General features: G+C 43.9%; 1 protein-coding gene across 1 annotated transcript in view; it reads left to right on the top strand.

Annotated features, from left to right (window-relative positions):
* Positions 1-3,897: 3,897 nt before the first annotated feature.
* Positions 3,898-13,593, top strand: part of gli3 (GLI family zinc finger 3) — a 101,264-nt gene continuing 91,568 nt past the window's right edge. Inside the window, exon 1 of the mRNA XM_035526508.2 lies at positions 3,898-4,306. The gene's annotated coding sequence lies outside the window, so the exon portion shown is untranslated. The remainder of the gene's footprint in view (positions 4,307-13,593) is intronic.

The following is a 13,593-nucleotide window of genomic DNA, read 5'->3' as shown; positions in this document are numbered from 1 at the left end:
TTTAGAAATGCAAGACCTTCTCCACTTTAGCCTCTGTGTGCTCAGTGGATTAGCACTGATAATCTCTCCTTTGTGGCCTGTTTACAGAGCTCAAGACTAAACACTTCAAGAAGTATAACTAGCTCATAATCCTCCACCAGTCTGCACAAGAAAAGTAAACACATCTACTTTAGCTACCATACTGATTTTGATTTGTGATGAAGCATTGCTTTAATTTAGTGTTACTTATTGTGTGTTGTATTTATTTTTACTAAAGCCAAAGTCAGCTAAACGGAGTATAGCAATTTAATTTTTTGAGTAGATAATTTATCATCTGATTTTTTTTTTTTTTTTAAATAATGAGAGTAAGTTTGGAATATACTTAGACACCTCATTTGCTATTTTGTTAAATTTTAATTTCTATATCTTGTATGATTTTATTCTGGGAATTTGTGATATTTAATGGATAGGACATCTAAAATCCTTTGAGTCATATACTTTAGTAAATTCAAGCAAATACATTTTGAAGTGTTTGCATGTGTTTGGGATTGTTTGTGGGGAGGAAGGGGGTGAGAGTGAGAGAGAGAGAGAGAAAGAAAGAAAGAAAGAAAGAAAGAAAGAGTGGTAACGAGGGAAAGTGAGAAAGAGAAAGTGAGAGAAACCAGAGAAGCGAGTGCGTACTGTGTCAGTGTACGTCAGGGCTGGAGTGGGCAGAAGTTCTTTAATTGGGGTGAGATCAGGGGCTTGGTGGGGGCCAAGGAGAGAGCGCTATCCCTTTCTTTCACCTCCAGAACTGCTCTGGCACCATGGCTGCTTTTGATGTGTGCTTTGGCTCTCCGAGGCCGACTTTGGAATATGTTCTTGGGAGACCGATGGTTACTTGCCTCAAGGCAAAATCGCAGTCCCGGGGATCCCGCTCCTCTTTGATGGAATACTTTCGGGAGCCACTAACTCCCAACCACTCTCCCCTTTACCTCGCTCCGCCCCTCCCTCCGGATCTCCTCTTCTCTGCAGACCCTCTCTCTATCTCAGAGATAGTCACTCCCCCCCAAAAAACATTCCTCTGACTAACTCATTACATCTCTTCATCAACCTCTCTATTTGCTAGACCAGCGGCGATAAGGTTACAGCACTGGGCTGATCTCAGATACATATGAGGCTTCGACAGGGAATGTGGTTTCTAAAAGCAGCACCCCTTAGACATGATAGAGGACCTTTCAGGCTTTGCTCAACTGCACATATTTAATGTTGAATCACTAACAAATGCAGTGCCATCCGTGTTCAATTACATTACACCTACGCAAGTTTTTAGCAGTTTTCCAAAATTGCAAATAAATAAATGAACACATAAGAATGTGGCTTTTGAGTCAGACTTTTATAAATGTTAGGTGTTGTGTGTAATGGATAATCTCAGCCTGTGGCTTTTGCTTTGCTTGGGGTTTTTTTTTTTTGGGGGGGGGGGGGGCTGTTTTTGTTTTTTTGCCCCTGTAATTCTGCAGCTGCTCCACAGCCTTCACGCTTGTGTTCAACTACGGTGGCTTTCTTTAGCTTCATATTGTGCAATGTTGTGTCCTACTTTGCTTGGCTTGTACTTTATAACACATCTCTTGGTTTGTACAATAAAGGCAGGCAGGAGGTGACACCACACACAGATCTGTGAGCTTATACACTGATGCAAACTGAATTTCAGTGTGATTGTCACAGTTTGTTAAGTGGCATAAATCCACATTATCGTTTCAATCACTTATGCAATTTACTGTAGTAAGTGTTGGCTAAAAGAGAGTTACTCACCTAATTTAATGACTAGGCATTTATTTGACATTTTTAGTGCTCAGTCAAAACAATAGTATAAAAATGTCCAGACAATGCCATTTCTTATCAAATGAGCAAATTGGTGTCACATGTGTTTAATTTCTGTCTCATTCATGCTTAAAATATCATTGTTAATGAAGAAGTGGAAAGAAAAAAAAGGTTACATCAGCCATTTTTTCTTAACAGCCCTGTGGAAATATGAGCGCAGTATTTTGCACATATGGGATTATCTGAGAGTGATCAGTTTGACAGAGAAAATGGTTCCTACACCCCACCACAAAGTCCAGCAGCACTACACAATGTCGCACTGAGAAGCCTAAGACTGCTATAATGTTTACAAAGTGTTCTGTGTAAAATTAGTCAAATCTTGGTAGTATTAAGCATGTGCTATGCGCAGCCATTATCATGCCTCTGTTTGTGTACCAGGAGAGCTGCCGGTGGCACCACCAGTGTGTCAGCTAAAGAGGGAGAGGTCTAACTGGAGTTGACTCCGCGGTCGCACCTCTTGAATACCCTGGAAGGTTAGTCTGGGATTTCTGCTCTGAAAGCTCAGATATTGCCTCACTGATTGATTGTGAGCCCAGAAGGTATTTCTTAACGGCCTCATTTCCCTGTATATTGATGATGTATATTGATTATCTCCAGCTTTACTGGAGGCCCAGATATTTTTCGACCCTGTTAAGGTCTCACTGTGAGGTCTTTTCCCTCAGGATGGCTTTCCCCTGACACCTGAGAATGGAATTTAGAGAGACTTTAAATGCTGTGAGAATGATTTTGAGTCTTGTGTTTGGTCAAATCCCTGTTAGTGGGTATTTGTCAGCACATAGCCATCCTCATCTTGGAATGCAGGTGCTTCTTTTAAGTGGTGTCCACAGGTCAGTGAGGAGATGTCAGATTTCTCATTCATTCTTCACTCTTTAAATACACAGTGGATTCACTATCACACAAGTTATTTTCTGATTTGCATAATTGCATACCTTGCTTTTCACATATATGCACAACTAGACATCATTTACAGAACTGATGGATTTGCACTTGCCAGATGACACATCGGGTATATATTTTTGCTTTAACCTGAGTTCTTTTTTAATCTTTTTAGGTATCTTTTTAGATAAACATATAAAAACAATTCTGAAAAATAAGTGACTATGTGTTGAGTTTGTATAAAGCAAAAGCAGGCTCCACAAAATCAAGAAATGTTCCTAAAACAAACAAAAATAACCATACATTTATCTTTTCTTTTCTCTGTATTAGTTATTTTCTTAGGATTACTTCCCATCATCTTTATTCACTTTCCAAATTTGTGTGGACAAGGAGGAAAATATTGCATTCTGGGTGCTTTTAATTCCTTTGCTGAGACTGAATAAGAAAAGAACATCTGTAATTTATACGGGCATATTAACAGGCCATTTCTGGGATTTCGAAGTATGATGACTGCTTGAATAGGTAAAGGGCCCATAGGTACACGTTAGTGTTCAGTCAAGTTCACTAGCCCATGCACCGCACTTCTCTGCTTTCCTGACATCATCTGTAATCTATAAATGAAAAAATAGTCTTGCCACACTTTTTTTAAAAATGTATTTTGCGGCTGCTATTAGAACCAATTTAAATGTGTTTGATGCTTTGCCAATTTCATAAATGGACCACAGAACATGTAATAATATTGATACAATAATGTAATAAACATCGGCAGGCCAGTAATGTGTTTGTAAGTGGAAGTGTCACAACTGAAGCGTTCTAGTGTAGAAACCATAAACATAATCGATTTGGGATTTGGGTGTTGATATTTTGAGATAAAAAAATAAGTGTCAAAATCTACATCAACCTGTCCATTTACTCAAAGATGACTTCAAATGTCTAAACTCACCTAATGCTTCATCTTATTTATTCACAATTAAGTTTGGCAAAATATCGACTTTTATTCGCGCAGTTTTTTTTTTTTTTTTAGCGCTAGCTGTGCCCTCTTGTCGTTAGCTGCCGTGCGGGGCTGAAGCGGGGTGCAGTGCTCCGAACGTCTCAGGAAACGGCGGCGCGCAGGACCGGGAGAATGGAGGGAGCGAGAGAAGGAGAGAGGGAGGGAGAGAGGGGCAGAAAGAACAGGGAGGTAGAGCATGAGCTATCCGAAAGGGAGGAGTCACGCTAAGGAAAGGGCAGCTGGAGTTCCACACTACAAGAGCCCCCCTCTCCGATAAAGTATCCTCAATGCTGTAACCAGTCTTTGTTGTCATAAAGGGTTAGGGATCCATGGGTATGGACTCTGGTTGTCAGCTTTTGGCAGGCATGTAGACAAAGTTGGAGTGTTAGTCCAGCGCTCGGAGCGTCCAGCAAAGTGTAGCAGTGAAAGAGGAGACGGCGAAGAAAGAAAAACTCTGGCAGAGCGATTGGAGTTTAAACTTAAGTATTTGACTCAAATTCCGAGCGCAGCACATCTGCAAAGAGCAAGAAAAGTCTCCAGTTGCGGAGGGAAGGACAGAAAACTTGAAGATTTTTCTGGAGGGAAACCACATTCGAAAACGTAAGTGCAAGAAAATATGGAGTTGCTTGGCGTTTCTTTTGAGCGGGTTGCATTGTAAGTGCAGTGAAAGTTTTTTTTTTTTTTTTAAGCCGAAGTGTTAGAGGCATTGCATGCCACATAAAGTTGCAGCGTCGCAAAATGCGCGCAATTATGACTGACTGAACAGTCACGCAAATGTAAATGCACAATATAATCCTGGAAAGAAAATGTAATGTGTTAACAAAAATATGTATGTGTGATGCGATGAAACGCTTTCGTCATATACTCTGCAGAGGATATTAAATTGAATAGTTTTCAAACTTCCAGAAACAATTGCCGAACTTGGCGGACCCATTTGGCCCGTTTATTTCGGATGCGGACTTGTTTCTTTGCTTTGTGTTGCAACAAAGCTGCCAACTGAAAACATATAGCCTACAGGACGAATAGGTGGATAACTTTTCAACTATAGACTTTTAAAAATTGTACCAAAGAAGGCTGCAGACAGATAAAGCAGGGACGAGTCATTTGGCCTATGTTTCTAACAGGCATGCTTCGGGCGCGGAGATGTTTTTGGACTTTTCCCCGGAGAGATTTGGGGGGCAAGCATATTTACATAGCGTCATATTTCAGGGCGATTTCTCTCTGTCGTGTCTGCAAGCTATTACGCTCCAGCGCTTCACGTGTTGTTGTGCCTTCATTACTTCATCTGAGCCAGGCCTGCGGGGAAAAGGGGGAATGTAAAGCACCAGAGAAGCGACACTGAACCTGAACCAATTCAAGCTAAAAAAAATTCTGAGTGACGTTACTATAACTGTTGTTTTTGATATGTAATTTTAAACAGAAATGCCGGCCAATTCAATTTATTTGGAGTGCTTGGATGGGACTGTGATTTGTTTTAATTGTAATCGCCAAAACGGCAAAAGCGCCTGCTTAAAAGTTTGTTTGTTTATGCGCTCTATATATATATATATATATATATATATATATATATATATATATATATATATATACACACACACACACACACACACACACACACACACACACACACACACATACACACACTAATTCTTAAAATATATTGTACCATTATATAGAATAAAATTAATAATGTATTTTAAACGAACTCATAGCTCAACAGTTTGGCTAATGGTAAAGCAAAAGATCTTTTTAATGTAATTTATTACAAAAATAGTTTACTATTTCTGTAATTAAAAATAGGCTACATAGTTTAATTAAACTTTTTCAACTTTAATTAATTTAATATTCTTGCTGAATTATGTGTTTACAGCGCCATTTGGTTATGTTGTGTGGCACACGGCAGCTCGACTCCACATGCGAAGATAGGCCTATTTGTTTCAACTTTTCCTTCTGATCTACGCCAGCTGTTCCGCATTTTAGCTGATTCGCTCCGAGAGCGCCGGTCCGTTTGCGTCTCAAGTTTCACGCCGCTCCGCAAAGCAGCGAAGCCATGCGTCCGTCCCGCCGCGGCTGTGCCTAATCTCTCCTGACACCTGGCAAACAATTAACGGCGCTCAGAACAACACAGCGCTCAGAACGACACGTCGCAGGAAAAAAAAATAAAAATGATTTATTCGATAACTTATATAAACACGTGTTCATCTAAGAATGCCGTTAGTGCTTAAATGAAACGGTTTTAGGTTGGCGATCATAAAGAGCAGGCCACAGGAGGCCCGCAGAAAAAGCCTGTGTCATTTTTTCTCTTCTCTTTGACAGGGTGTTTGCGGTTTTCTTGTTTAAGCCGTCTGTTACAGTGGTACAGTGGTGCTTTCTTGAATATGTAATTATTTAATACATAGGCTGCTGCAGTAACACACAGTGGGTAAAGTTTTATTTAAGTTTAATTTGTTTTCGTTTGAGGAACAGGGACAATTGTTTGAAACCACTGCAAATGACCTACATTGTAACAGAGGTTTTATAGTTTTGTGTGGAATTTTATTATATTGCGCTAGTCCTTTTTTCTTTCTTTCTCTTTTCCACTCACTGTTTTGCACCACGCATTCTGTATCTATAATGATATTCTATATCATTCTGGATCCTTTAAATTTAGGCTTATATTTCAACTTTCTTGAGTTTAAAATCACATTAATTAATTAGCTCTTGCTTGATAAAAGGCCCAATGAAATTTTTGATTTGGAAAAATACTCCAATTTGCAATAAATTGCAAGCAAATAATTGTCAATATTTTTTTTCTAAAGGTGCATTTATACATATTTTAATTTGAATAATTTGTCTCCACTGTCTTAGTGGAAAATGTAAATTTAGTAACCTTTGGATAAACTTTACACATACCTTTACACATGTACCCATTTTAGAATCAAACCAAATTATAAGAGATGAATCTTTTCATAAATATTAAAATATTAACATAATTATATCATCCAGTCAGTATGGGTAGAATAATTTCAGATTCTGTTGGCTTAAATGATGATAGATAGACTTTGATCAAACAAGTGTAATTTTGACTGAAAAAGAAAATTCCGTCTTTACTTGAACATACGCTCATTTTACCTGGATGGCAGTCTCATTCTGTAGGATGTCTTCCCTGCTGTACTGCCAAGGTATGCCTGCTTGAGCCGCTCTCGGAACCAGCGGTGGCTGGGTCTTCCCAGCCTCTGTCTCCCCTTCCGCCCTGTAGCCTGCTCTGCCAAAACACCGTCTGTCACCAGCTAGCACGCCCGCCCCGGGATGACACGTGATTTGCTTCTTCGCCGACCTCCTCTCCGCCCTGCCTCACGGGCACATCTCTCCCCTGGCCCAGGGGGGGGGCTCGTGGCCCCTGGCTCAGGGTTTGCGGGGGGCCCCCGTGGCTCTCACTGCCGGGGGCCTTTGGCATGCGTAGACACCGCTACCTGTAATTAGGTGCGCGTGCGAGCAAGAGAGGCGGTCAACAGCAGGCCATTGTGATGCTAATGCGTGTTTAAATAGCCCCCCCCCCCCCCCCATGCTGTCCAAACCAATAAGGCGACAAATATAGTGGAAGTTTTTTTTTTTTCTTCTACTTCCTTTGCTGGTGTTTCTGGGATTGATTCTAGAGATTACAGAGGAGCTCTGGAGAGGGCTCGGGGTGGGGTGGGGGGTGAGATTTTCTGCTTATTTATTTATTTATTTATTTATTTTTGTGCTCCGTTCTGTGGTGGTGAAATGTGTTTTTAGTTTGACGTCTGGCAGCCAAGCAGAGTTGATTACTTTCTGTGCTGAGGCATACGTAGTGTGATTTGTTATGATGGATCTGTAGAAGCGGGCTGAAGGTGAATGCCGTGCTTTTGTGCATGAGCTATTTCATCAGGAGGTCTAGTTTGCCTCTTCTCCCCCTGCCACACTGTCAGATTTTTTTCTGATTTGGACATTTTTCCCCCCTAGGAGGATCAGGGTGGTGGAGGGGAGACACTGAAATCTCCTGTTTTCTCCCCCTTTTATGAATTATTGGATATTTTCACCCATCACTTAAAGTTTTGGACTCTGGTAATTAGCGGCCAACAGAAAAGGCAAAAAAAGCATCAGTCGGACGATATGGTGGCAAGCAACTTTGACTTGCCGCACCTGACAGGTCAGGACTTCCAACTGAAATTTCCCACTTTGATGTGGCCCAACTTTGATACTTTTGACGTCAGATGAAAAGGACACAAGGTAGGGGAGCCGAAAAGAGAACAAGTGAGAGGGAAAAACGAGACATGAAGGTACGGGGGGGAGGGGGGGGGTTGAGAGGGAGAGAGAGAGCGAGGGCAAGAGTAGATATAGAAGTAAGGAGAGGGATAGAGAGAGGGAAGGAGAGGGATAGCGAGAGTGAGAGGGAGGGGCTGTTGAGCTTTGCTTCAGGTTAGCATGTGTATTGTGTTGATGGGGAGCTGGTCCATTGCGGATAACCAGAGACGCGTCAAAAGTGTCTGTCCGTATTTGTGTCTCAGCGGAGGTAAGAAGGGGGTCCACAGCTGCACAGAGGGTCTCTCTCTCTCTTTCTCTCTCTCTCTCTCTCTCCTCCCTCCCCTCTCTCTCTCTCTCACTAATCCCCAGGCCCAGTCATCCCTTCAGGGCATGCTTCTGATCTGCCTCTCCATCAGGACAACCCCTATTCTCTCTCTCGCTCCCTCCATTTCCCTTTCTCTCTTCTTTCTCTCTCCCCCTTTCACTTTCCTCTTTACTTCTATCCATCTTTATTCTCATTCATGTGTCCTCCCTCTCTCTTGCTCTCTCTGATGCACTTTCTCTCCGGTGTGTTAATATGCCTTGTGTTGCTGGATCCTTTCCATGGTTAGCGTGGGTTCACCTGTTGGGGTGTCTGCTAAAGGCTGGCCCCATCATGGGACTGAGGGGCCAGGGGACCTGGGCGGGACGGAGCTGTGAAGGGCCCAGCGGTCCCCTCGCTCATTCGCATGCTTGGCTGTATACTTAGTTCGCGTTGAGTGTCCTTGCAAGAGCGTGAGCTGTAGAGCACACTTTAAAGGGAAAACGTTCCACCCGGATTAATTTTTGTCTTGTTTGTGCGCACTGATGGATTTTCAACTGTCAGATTTATGTGGTAATTTCTTGCTGCTTCTGTCCGCTTTCTCTCCCTTTCTTAAAGATATACACGCACACGCACACACACACAGCACCAGGAAATGTGAAGGCCCTTCCCAAACTTTGAGGCAGTTGGTTTGTTTTTGCTGGCAAGTTTTGGCTGCTGGAAACTCTAACCTGACCTGCCAATTAGCCTGGCCATTTCCTCCCTCGTCAGGGCAGAGAGAGCACAGACGGAAGAAGAATGGGCTCGAGTCTGAGCAAGAGAGAGTGCGTCCAATAGATCGATTTACAGGGACTGCTCAGTTGGTCACAGGAATGTGTGTGTGTGTGTGTGTGTGTGAGGAAGAGAGAGAGAGAGAAAGAGAGGGAGAGAGAGAACTAGTGTGTCCTGGCTTGCTCGTATTTGCTTTTGTCAAGTAGGTGATTACCAACAGCTCTACTGGCGTGCCAGCAAGATCTACTAGCTTCTGCTGTGGTGTTTGCTTTACGGCTGTAAAAATGTCTCTGAGCTGGAGTGTGAAGGGCTCCGACGAGCATGCTGCCCTCTCTGGCGGCCGGGTGTGACGGAGTGCAGCGTGTGTGTGTGTGTGTCTGTGTGGAGTGGGGGTTTGTTAGGGCAGAGGTGCTGGGGTGTCAGTGTCGCAAGGTCTTTTACACACACATCCGCACAGTGTGGGTGAGCTGTAAAAGAGACAGACGACTGGTTGCCCCAGCCTGATATGTGTTTGCGTCCTGAACACCTGCTTGCCAAAGTGTCACCGAGGGAGTTATGGGCAGACCAAGCCTCAGAAGCAGGGAAGACTGAGATGGATGCGTGCTCACTCTCATATTTCACCCCTTAAACACACTGCAGTGGAACTTGCAGAAAGGAAGGTCTGAAAATTCAATTTTGCTCAATAAATTCTTAATGCTGGACTGACGGGACATTGAGATTAGAAAGAGAAATAATTTATTTTAATGTACATTATGCAGGAGAAAGGTGTTCGGGTCATTTAGTTAACAGACCTTTTGAATACGGCCGGTGTGATTCTGAAGCATGTGTCTGAACACACCTTGGTGTAGTGAAAAAACAATCAAGCTCAAGCGTTACTTGTGGAATTGTTGAGTTTGGACTTGTTGGCCTCCAGATATCGATAACTTAATCTCTGAACTTAGGGTCAAGGTCCTGTGGGCTGTTAGCTGTGGTCCTTTAATGGAATATTAGGTCTGCGTGTCCAGGGGTCACACCCTCGCAAAGTAACGAGGAGCGCAACAAGAGACTTCTCAGCTTTGTTCCTGTCTCCCGCTCGCATCAGTTCAGCTCTGCTTTCTTTTGAAGCCCTTCTCCACTGCTTTAGCCAGCCGACAGGGGAAATGTCAGAACCTTTACTTACCCCCTCTGTTAGGTAAATACTACCCCTGCCTACAATAACACCAAGGAAAGAAGGGGAGAGGTGCAGCCAGCCCCAAGCTCAGCAAGTACATCTTAGGGTGAGCTGAAAGAGTCCCCCATTGTCTGTGAGCCATCGGAAGAGTAATCATGTTTTCTCATGCAAAGTGTTTTAAAAGCCCAGCCATGGGTGGAGGGACGAGGGGGAGGAGGGGTGCAGGGCTTCAACAATACTCCGCAGGGAGCAGTGGAGGCTGGAGTTGGTGGAGGTTCCCCCCTACACAATGGGCAGCTTCTTACGAGGGGCGGGTGGAGGGGGCAATAGTTTTACAGACTAGTTAGTTTCTTCAAGCAGGGAGGGAGGGAGGGAGGGAGGGAGAGAGAGAGAGAGAGAGAGAGAGAGAGAGAGAGAGAGAGAGAGAGAGAGAGAGAGAGAGAGGAACGGGGAGAAAATAATAGAGGTGAACATTTATAGAGAAAGAGGAGGATAAATGTGTATGTGAACAGTAAATGGGCTTTTTCTCACTCCTCTCTGGACCACTGTTTTTATTAAGAGGCCTCGACATGCTTGTGAAATATATCTTATTCATGAACGAAGACAAGGTTGGACTTTCCAAAAGAATTCATTACTCACATTCAGACAGACACCCACACACACACATTCAGGCGACCCCTTCAGTTTGGAGCCTTCCCTTAACGGGTGAGACATCGCGCGCGGTCCCGTTACAGACCCGGCCTGAGCGGAAGGTTTCATTTGTCAGGCATGGCGGAACGAGTTCCCCGCCGGCCCGCCGCTCGGCGGCTGCTTGCCGTTCTCATTGTCTAAGAGGAGGCAGGACATTACTCACTGCAGCCAGAGGGCCAGAGACCAGGGCATGCGAGGAGAGAGAGAGAGAGAGAGAGAGAGAGGGAGAGGGAGGAGGGAGAAAGTGACAGTGGGGGGGGCAGAGGGACAGAGAGAGAAAGAGAGTGAAAGAGAGGGAGCGCGAGAAAGTGAGAGAGCTCTTTGTGAATGGAGACCGAGGTTTGCGTCCTGGGCACTGAATTACTAGAGGCAGAGAGGGCGTTAGGTCTGGACTAGTCCCTAGACTCAGACTAAAGTATGAAGTGGCGAGACAGAGAGAGAGGAGGGAGACAGAGGGGGGAGACGAGGGCAAAGAGGTTAGTGGGAGATACTTCAGGACCAGTTTGAAGCAGAGCTGGTGGTATTGGAGAGGCAGGAATGGGCAATAACCCAGAGAGAAATAGGCAGGAAAAGCAGTGATGTGGAGCAGTGGAAAGTAGAGTGTCAGGGGAAGAACGGGAAGAGTCGAGAGAAGCAGGAGAGAGAGAGAGAGAGAGAGAGAGAGGAGAGGGGGAAGAAAGAGAGAGGAGAGAGAGATGAGTTGAGAGTGTTTTTGGTCTCCCTCAGAGGTTGGTGTGTAAGCACCTGTCTACCTCTCAAAGCTCCCTTCACAAAGAGATTTACAAGACGGGTCTCTGGGTGCACTCTGCTACCCTGCATCTTGTGTGTGTGTGTGTGTGTGTGTGTGTGTGTGTGTGTGTGTGTGTGTGTGTGTGTGTGTGTGTGTGTGTGTGGTATCTTTGTGCATTTTAGATGTATGGAGCATTCTGTTGGGGTAAACATATGCAAGTTTTTACTGTGCTATTAACAAGAGCAGAATATGAGGTTATGTGAATGTACAGGTGCTTAAGTGAGAATGTGTGTATGGTTCATGTGATGAAGTTTTAGAACCGAGTTTGATCCATATTTTCATGTTACACAACAACTTCCACCATTAATTATGGTGCAAGAGAAATAAAAGGGAATGTTGTGGCATACAGTGTCTGCATGTGGCGGGGCACAGTTCCCTGGAATTCACTGCTGAAAATCCAGGCACAGAACCTCAGATGTCAAGGAACAGTGTGTGTGTGTGTGTGTGTGTGTGTGTGTATGTATTAGAGAGTGTGTGTGTGTGTGTGTGTGTGTGTGTGTGTGTGTGTGTGTGTGTGTATGTATTAGAGAGTGTGTGTGTGTGTGTGTGTGTGTGTGTGTGTGTATGTATTAGAGAGTGTGTGTGTGTGTGTGTGTGTGTGTGTGTGTGTGTGTGCGTATGTGTGTGTGTGTGTGTGTGTGTGTGTGTGTGTGTGTGTGTGTGTGTTCTGCGGTAGTCTCACACACAAAGGGGCCTCCTTAGCTTTTAGAATTATTTATAATGTTTGGCTTTTGTGGAGCACTCTAAGCATTTGTCTCCTCCTATTAGACTGAATAACTCAACTGTACTCAGCTGAAGCTTCCTAACCCCATCCTGCCAAACTCCCCATACTGCCCCACCCCCCACTAAGCCACTCTCCTACTGCCAATGCTTCCACACTGCCCCTCCCACTAACCCCTCACCCCAAACCCTGCCAGCCTCCCCAGTTACTGACCCTGCCTTCTTGGGACTACTTTATTGGTCCCTGTCTGAAGTGAAGTTGTGTTCCAAAGATTATAGTGCATTGCTGGTTTGTTGGAAAGGCACTGAATTAATTAGCGTCTGGTTTCTCAGCTGGGAGCAAATCATTACATTTTGGTCCAAGACAAGTCTTAAGCTGTGTTTGGGGAAACAGTCATTTGGCTCTTTTATTACTATTAATATGTCCCTTATTTATTAATTTGTTTGTTTGTCTATGTCACGGCTTTTTTTTTTTTTGCGTTTGCTTTTTTTGCTTTTGCACACACACACACACACCAGAGAGAGAGAGAGAGAGAGAGAGAGAGAGAGAGAGAGAGAGAGAGAGAGCGAGCAACCTACTGATCGTGACCTGTGGCTTGATCAGGGGACGTGGTGTAGACTTGCTAAGCAGTCCTTTCACACCTGCAGCATTTATGAGCCTTGTTTCTATATCTAAAATTTAAAATGAAACAAAAACGAGATAGCAGCATTTTAGCGAAGGCAAGTTGGTTTGATTTACCGACTCCCGCGCTTCCCCAGAACCCAAAGTCTCTCCCGAGATGCTGATCATCTCCCGGGCGTCACACTGTATGACTCTAGCGGTCTTACGTTTGTCGCATGTCACACTGAACGGAGATGCTGCTGTGATGGAAATCTTTACCATGACAGACAGCCATTGTTCTGAAAGTCAGACTACACGATGAAGGCAATAAACGCAGTGTTATAAAATTACGATTATTCTGCTTTTGTCATCCATATCTAATTTATTTTATAATAGAGACATCTCTGCTGCCAGATTTCCACAGAACCTTTTTTTAAGTCCCAAATACTTCGTTTTAGTTTTATTATACCGCTATTAATCAGTTTGCGTTGTTGTGTTTTCTCTATTGGTTGTTGTTAAAAGTGCGTCGCAGCAACGGTCACGTTAAAATGTCGGACGCGCAGAAGATAACCGTAGAGACACTACATGGGCTGCCGTGGAACATACCACATTACACGTT

This window comes from Electrophorus electricus, chromosome 1 (genome assembly GCF_041902795.1).
Source record: "Electrophorus electricus isolate QZ-2024a chromosome 1, ASM4190279v1, whole genome shotgun sequence".
NCBI lineage: Eukaryota > Metazoa > Chordata > Actinopteri > Gymnotiformes > Gymnotidae > Electrophorus > Electrophorus electricus.
Note: the sequence above shows the minus strand (reverse complement) of the source record. Positions and strands in the feature narration are given on the sequence as shown.